The 6,112-nt window shown below is 39.5% G+C and overlaps 1 pseudogene; it reads right to left on the bottom strand.

Annotated features, from left to right (window-relative positions):
* Nucleotides 1-3,945: 3,945 nt before the first annotated feature.
* On the bottom strand, nucleotides 3,946-4,824 carry LOC103011491 (40S ribosomal protein S2-like; annotated as a pseudogene).
* Nucleotides 4,825-6,112: the final 1,288 nt, after the last annotated feature.

A 6,112-nucleotide genomic window follows, 5' to 3' on the forward strand; every position in this document is an offset into this window, starting at 1 on the left:
GAGCTCAGTAGTTGTGGTGTGTGGGCTTAGTTCCCCCGCCCCATGTGGGATCTTTGTTCCCTGACCAGGGATCGAACCTGCGTCCCCTGCATTGGAAAGTGGATTCTTTACCACTGGACCACCAGGGAAGTCCCTGGATTATTTCTTTAGAACAGATCTCCTAAAATTGAATTGAGTCAAACATTTAGAGTATATATTGCCACATTATTTCCTTATTCATTTTAATAATTTTCATTTCCTACCTATTTTACTTCACTTTTGTGAACACTTGATAAACTCATTTTTCAAAATATCTTTGCTATTTTAATTTGAATTTCTTTGTAGTTAGTGTGAACATTTCACTATGTCCTACTTTGTTCACCAAAGTACTATTGCCTTTCTGTGTGTGAATTGCCTATTTGTGTATTTTGCCCAGTTCTATTTGGGCTTTTGAATTTTCTTATACACTTATATGAACTCTTTAAATATTAAGAATATTAATCCATTGTGATATTTACAATGAAGAGCTATTTGGTTAACTGTTGCCTTTAAATCTGAATTTATTCAAGATAATTTTTACATTCTTTTTAGCTTTATTTCAAACAATTATTTATAATTATTTCCATATCATTATTTACTTTCAATGTCCATCACTAGCCCTTTTCAGACATAACACTTTTACTCTCAAGTTGTTAATTTTTATTCCTGTTTTATTCCATTTATCATCTTTATTAGGCTATCTGGGTAATAATACTACTTACTCAATACCAAACACTTTTCAAGCCCTACCCAGTTTACTTCTTACAAAAACCTTAGGTGGCTTCTGCTATTGTCTCCATTTTAACAACTCACAAATCAAGGTTTGAGTAACCTGTCCAAAGCCAGTCAGTCGACAAGTGATGCAGTTAGAATTCGAAGCCTACTGAGCTTCACTTCATTCTCATCTTTCCCTTGATCTTACTGTCATGTCCTCTCTCCCAATAATTCTGCAATTAATTTAAAAATTCTTCTTGTGCTATTAAGGGAGCTTTATTTTAATAGAAGACAGAGACTTACTCAGAGGGATGATTCACTAATGGAGTTTTAAAGATGCTACTAGAGGCTGATAAAAGCTATAGAACTTTCAAAGCACCAACTTAAGCCATTGACCCACTGGTCTGATTTCTATAAAGTTGTCTCTGACCTAAGACACTCAACACTTACTGGTCTCAACAAGCATGTGTTGAATCTTTATTTGTGTAAATTGCTGTGCTATTAAAATATAAAAAGAAATGTCTAATCATATAAAACAGTAGTAATGAATACCAAATGAGAGGTATAGATAATTAGGCGTAGGATGGGGGTGGGTAAAAATCACTTCTGGTTAGTATAGACAGAGAAGGGTTCTCAGAGGAGTAAAATTCAGGCTTCTGTTTGTCATTGACTTGATACATGGCTAAATCACTTAGTTTTAAATTTATTTATTAAATTTTATTTTTATATTTGTCTGTGTTGGGTCTTCGTTGCTGTGCACCGGCTTTCTATAGTTGTGGTGAGCGGGCTCTAGAGCGCAGGCTCAGTAGTTGTGGTGCACGGGCTTAGTTGCTCTGTGGCATGTGGGATCTTCCCGGACCAGGGCTCGAAACCGTGTCCCCTGCATTAGCAGGCGGATTCTTAACCACTGTGCCACCAGGAAAGTCCAATCACTTAGTTTTAAATTAAGTCAATTTGTTATCTTCTAATCACCATTTCACCCAAGTTAAGGCTGTTGCATCCATTGGTTAAACAATGTCAGGAGAAATAACCTCCTTAGAGAGCAATATACTCACATTAGGAACTTCTGTTTTAAGTGCATGCATGCATAGAAACAATCTGATGTAATCCAGGGTGAGTTCAGGTACAATCATTCAATGTCCCCTGTCATTAAGATAGTCATACATCCTTTGTACATGAAATTAATTACACATAAATGGGTGGAGAGTGTGTGGATCCTTGATTATTGTTGCAACAGCTGTGATTTGTCTTGCTCTTTGGACCTGAAACTTCAGGTGTATTCTTTCTCTGGCTCAGGTCAATGGAGTTCATCAACATGAATTTGTATTCCTTTTTCCAGAATAGTGAACCTTGATTTCGCACTCAGATTGGCTAAATAGAAGAGGTAGGAGAAATAGGGGAAATGAATTATTGGAGAGACCAGGGAAAGAAAAACACAGGATTTACAACAAAAGAGTCATGGGAAGAAGAACCTCCTGAAGAATTAAAAATTCTCTTCCTAGGAGAAGAAGGAAAAGTAGATGAAAGCATAATAGATAAAATGTAAGAGTGGCTTGAAAAGATAATGAAGGGTTAAGGGAGCCAGGATATAAATGTTCATCTAAATATACAACCAGAGAGCCTTTACATTCTTCAGAATACATTTTTAGTCAATGCTTGCTGATTGATAGAAACACATGTAATGGATTTTCTATTAACGGCGGGATTTAAAACTTCTGAAAATTCTACATTAAAGAAATAAAAATATTTATTAACACATTTACAGAAATTAAAAAGCCAGGAATTGGAATTAAGATTCATTTGTGAGTAGTTTAACAGGCTGTAAGATAAAGAGAACTAATGAAAGTAGCTAAAATACTGGTGGTTCCACATCTAATATCTAATATTTCAATGCACTGAGAGAAACTCACCGTTTATGGGACTTATATGGCAAATACACTTCACATTTATTTATTATTTTTGGCTGTGTTGGGTCTTCGTTTCTGTGCGAGGGCTTTCTCCAGTTGCAGCGAGTGGGGGCCACTCTTCATCGCGGTGCGCGGGCCTCTCACTATCGCGGCCTCTCTTGTTGCGGAGCACAGGCTCCAGACGCGCAGGCTCAGTAATTGTGGCTCACGGGCCTAGTTGCTCCACGGCATGTGGGATCTTCCCAGACCAGGGCTCGAACCCGTGTCCCCTGCATTGGCAGGCGGATTCTCAACCACTGCGCCACCAGGGAAGCCCCAGACTTTACATTTAAAATTGAATTGTCTGGAAGTGTTGGCGAGGATGTGGAGAAAAGGGAACCATTGTGTACTACTGGTTGGAATGTAAATTGGTGCCATCATTATGGAAAACAGTCTAGTGGTTCCTTAAAAAATTAAAAATAGAACTACCGTATGGTCCCAGCAATTCCATTTCTGGGTATTTACCTGAAGAAACCAAAAACACTGACTCAAAAGGATATATACACACCCATGTTCCTTGCAGCATTATTTACAATAGCCAAGATATGGAAACAACTTAAGTGTCCATTGATGGATGAATAGATAAAGAAAATGTGGTATATATATATATATATATATATACATACAACACAATATTATTCAGCCATAAAAAAAGAATGAAATCTTGCCATTTTTGACAACATGGATGACCTTGAGGGCAGTATGCTAAGTGAACTAAGTCAGACAGAGAAAGACAAATACTGGATGATCTCACTTATATGTGGAATCTTAAAAAGAAACAAAAAAACAAGCTCATAGGTACAGAGAATAGATTGGTGGTAACCAGAGGTGGGGGGTGGGAGTGGGAAAAATGGGTGAAGGGAGTCAAAAGACACAAATTTTCAGTTATAAAATAAATAAGTCATGAAGACGTAATGTACAGCATGCTGACTATCAGTAATAATACTGTATTGCATATTTGAAAGTTACTAAGAGAGTAAAACCTAAAAGATCTTATCACAAGAAAAAAAACTCGGTAACTGTACATAGTGACAGATGTTAACTAATTGTGGTGATCATTTCACAATATATACAAATATTGAATCATTATGTTGTACACCTGAAATTAATACATGATGTATATCAATTATATTGCAATAAAAAAAGATTGAGCTGTTTGGTAGATCTTTGCATATTAGTTTTGTTTGACGTAGGGTAAAAAGGTATGTTTCAGAAGAGGTTAATTTTTTTTTTCTGGCTTCATTCACTTTATTCTTCTCATATAAAACTATGTGGTGGCTATAGCTGGAGCCTGGGTCCTTTGCACAGAAATTCTGGTGTGGGTCTTTACAAGATGGTCAGTGAATTCCTGATACGGAGACTTGGTAAACACCATCTCTCTCCAGAGATCAGGAGTGAGATAACTGTAGGTCTTGGAAATGGCATCAAAAAGTTGCCCAGGGTGGTGGTGCAGCCCCTGGCAGAGGTGTAGTGGTCGTCAATTCCGGCCATCATCAGTAGCTTCTTGGGCACAGGGGCTGAGACGATGCCAGTGTCCCTGGGGGCAGGAATGAAGCGCACCAGCACAGAGCCACAGTGGCCAGTCACCTTGCAAGGGATGGTATGGGGCTTGTCAACCTTGCTCCCCCAGTAGCCTGGCCGCATGGGGACGATGGGGAGCTTGGCCAAAATGATGACCCCACGGATGGCAGTGGCTACCTCCTTAGAGCACTTGACACCCAAACCGACATGTCCGTTGTAATCCCCAGTGGCGTCAAATGCCTTGAACCTGGTCAGCTGGCCAGCACGGGTCTGCTTTTTTTTTTTTTTTTTCATTAATTATTTTTATTGAATTATTAACGGGTCTGCTTTTGCCAGGAAAAATCTTCAAAACCTCATCCTTGAGGCATGCCCTCCAGGAAAAAGTCCATGATCTCAGATTCCTTGATGGGCAGAGAGAGGAGATGGATCTCCTCCAGGGACTTGATCTTCATGTCCTTGACCAGGCGGCCCAGCTTGGTGACAGGGAACCACTCCTTGTCCTCTCCGCCTTGCCTCCGCAAGCTCCGCGGCCTCCTCGGAAGCCACCGCGGCCTCCCATTCCAGGCCCCCTCCCCCCCCCCCCCCCACCTCCGGGCCCTTCCCCAGCACTGGCTTCATCCGCCATCTGCTGTTTTTAAGGAGGCAAAGAGCGAGGTCAATGCTACTTTGGATGGCAAACAGTTTCAAAGAAAATAAGGCAACTAGCCTGAGAATGGTATTTATGATATCTCTGCCACAGGAAAAGCACTACATGAACTGCAATACAAACAAAAAACCAATAAAACACACAACCCCAGTCTATCTGGGCCAGAAGAACTTGTAGAAATAAAATAATCTACTGTCTCCCTGAAGGCAGAATACAATGTTTACACCATCTATCACTACAATTTAGCTCAGTTTTTGGTTTATGGCAGGCACTCAGTAAATGTTTGTGGAACAAATATTGACTGAACTGAGGCCCAGAATTATGAAGAAATATTCCAGTAAGTATAAGCATAAATAATTTTTAAAAATTTAAGCAGCATAAAAATAAGACCCAAAATCCTCTATATAATTTTATACTTAGTCCACGTTTTTCTGAGTCAACCTGCTTATTCATTTTTTCTATTCCCTTAAAACATATTTACTGAGCATTTACTATGTGCCAGACACTGTTTCTAGGTTCTTCAAACAAAATAGCTTGACATTTGAGTAAAGACCTGAAAAAATGAAGAAATGAGTCATACAGTACAGCTAACTTAAAGGAGTCAAGACATGCAGAGGGGCTGCTTTCTAAGGGGTTTCACTGGAAATTAACGAGGCTCAAAGAAGAAGTGTCTATTCCAGCTCTTTATTACCAGGAGTGGCTGGCAGTAATGTGAGATAGGAGTCAAAGTCTTTAAAGTCAAGGACGGTGGCTTGGGAGTAGCTAGAACTACTACAAACGCCCTGAGGAAGAAGCATGCTTGGATGATCAAAGAACAGAAGGCTCATGAGACTGGAGGTGAATAACCCAGGAAAGAGTAATAGAAGATGAGGTCAGAGGTGAGAGGGGGCCGGGTCTTGGAGGGACTTATAGGCCATAGGAAATACTTTGGATTTTACTCTCAGTGAGAGGGGAAACCATTGACTTGACCTACTCTTAACAATAGACCCTGGGGAGGGGAAGGTGGAGAGGGACTGTTAAAGAGGGTAAAGGTATTGAATTGTGCATTTTTTGGATTTCTTGAGTTTCTTTTCCTCGATTTACATCTTTGTTTTTATGGAGCACATTTTCCTGTTTCTTCTGAATAAACAGCACAGGGGAGATGAAAAAAAAATAGGGGTAAAGGTAGAAATAGAGACCAGTTTTGAAGTTATTGCAATATTTGTGGTGACAGATGCTGGGGAAAGTGGCAATAAAGGTGTGAAATGATAGTGTATTCACTCATTTT

The sequence above is a fragment of the Balaenoptera acutorostrata genome, chromosome 7 (assembly GCF_949987535.1).
Source record: "Balaenoptera acutorostrata chromosome 7, mBalAcu1.1, whole genome shotgun sequence".
Lineage (NCBI taxonomy): Eukaryota > Metazoa > Chordata > Mammalia > Artiodactyla > Balaenopteridae > Balaenoptera > Balaenoptera acutorostrata.